We start from the raw sequence: 2500 nt of genomic DNA, 5'->3' as shown, positions 1-2500 counted from the left end.
ACAAAAGGTTAGAACAAACAAAAAGAAGTCAAGGAAAGGCTAAAGAAAAACGAAGAAGTGAAGTAAAGGCAAAGGAAGAACCAAGAAGTGAACAAATCTGTAAATGTGCTAAAGGAGATGATATTTAGCATAAAGAGGCAGCGACATGGCCATGGCGATGAAGAAAGTCGTGACACGGAACGTGTTCTAAAAAGTTAAAGCTTTGTATTGTTGACAGATAATAAAAAGCATATTAGGTTTGGTTGTTTTATTGTTTCTCATGTTCAATAGTCCGGAGGCCAGGGCACGAAGCGTCCGCGAGTGAAGCGAGCAGCACCGCAGCCCAAGCGCCCCCACTGTATACGTGGCGACGAAGACGGCGCTTATATAATAAAAAAGAAAGTCCTGCCGCATGGCACTTTTTCTAAGCTAGTCATGGCTACACAAAGAAGGAATAACTACTATTACTGGAAAATGTATAGAATTACTGATAGTAAGAACTTACACATCTTTTTGTATCATATACTTCTTCGACACGAGACAGAACGAAAGAATTTACCTCTTGACATATGTCAATCTTAAAGCAACATATCAAAATAAGATAGGTATATGGAGTGTCATCATTATATCCCCTCCCCCTATTTTCAGACCTCACAATGTCACCTGGACCGAGAACAAATGTGCATATTTGGTAGAAAAACACTCTTGATAAAGTGAAATTAACCTGGAATTTTGGCATAATATATGATAGGAAAAAAAAGCAAGAAAGAAATCTATACGGGTATTGGTGGGATTATATCAACATAGATTTTCCAATGTGACCCTACAGTCGTAGTCTCACCTCTCATTTACGAAGTATTTTCCCCACAAGGGTAGTTGCAACATCAGCCTACTCAAATCTGAAGGTAAAGACACAGAATCACGTTTACTCTACAATATCTAAATGAAACAAAATGAGCGAGGAGGGCGAGTAAGCAAAAGTTTCAAGAGGGAAATTGGAGGGACAAATGAGTAAAACTAAGAATTTATAGTATTTTTTCTTTCTAATACTAGCCAAGCTATACTTCTAAAAGGACTCTGGGTGACCAAAATAAATGCATATAAATGATAGTACTTTGATATTAAATAAACCTATACACTTATAATGCATATACAAGCATACAAGCAAACATGCATGAATAAATACATATATGCATACATGCATATATGTTTACATGCATGCATACATACAGTACATATATGCATCCATGCACACATGCATACATGCATATATAGATACACACAAATATACGCATATACATACATTTATACATACATGAATATGTACATACATACATAAATACATACATAGATACATACATACACACATACATACATACATGCATACATACATACATACATACATACATGCATACATACATACATACATACATACATACATACATACATACATACATACATACATGCATGCATGCATACATACATACATACATACAGGCATACATACATACATACATACATACCTTTAATTACATACATACATACATACATACATACATACAATACATACATACATACATACATACATACATACATACATACATACATACATACATACATAAATACATACATACATACATACATACATACAAACAAACATACATACATACATACAAACATAGGCTTTTTCCCCCATACATAGCCAAAAAATACATACATACATACATACATACATACATACATACATACATACATACATACATACCTTTAATTACATACCAACATACATCCATACATACATACATACATACACGTACATACATATATACATACATACATACATACATACATACATACATACATACATACATACATAAATACGTACATACATACATACATACATACATACATACATACATACATACATACATACATACATACATACATACATACATACATACATACATACATACATACATACATACATACATACATACATACATACATACATACATACATACATACATACATACATACATACATACATACATACATACATACATACGTGCGTACATACCGTACATACATATATACATGGTATATAGCTGGACGCCATGGGTGGCTTTGTGTTATTAGTGATACACATATTTACCACAAGACGATCGTCGCGTAACTATCACTTTTCCTTGGTTCCTACACTGACCTTCCAATGCCTCCAAGGACAGTAACCCACCCCTCCCCTATGTAAATCTGACGTCACCGCTCGTTCGTATATAAGTAGCCCACCAGCAGTTGAACACATCATTCACTCCGGATACATTCAACAATGACTCTGAAGGTGCGCAAGCTAAAGTTACGTAGTGGTTGTAGTGTATGAAGTAGTGAGGAAAAGAATAATATTGGTTTTGGCTTATCAATTTATTTGTCTTTGTCTTTCAGCTCGTAGTTTTGGCTGCTCTTGTGGCTCTTGCCACAGCCGACACAGCTCCGATTTATGGACACCCGGCTCCTCCACCGGTAT

This window comes from Oratosquilla oratoria, chromosome 20 (assembly GCF_046742065.1).
Source record: "Oratosquilla oratoria isolate Oo_2021 chromosome 20, ASM4674206v1, whole genome shotgun sequence".
NCBI classification, from domain to species: Eukaryota; Metazoa; Arthropoda; class Malacostraca; order Stomatopoda; family Squillidae; genus Oratosquilla; species Oratosquilla oratoria.
This window is presented reverse-complemented; position numbering follows the sequence as displayed.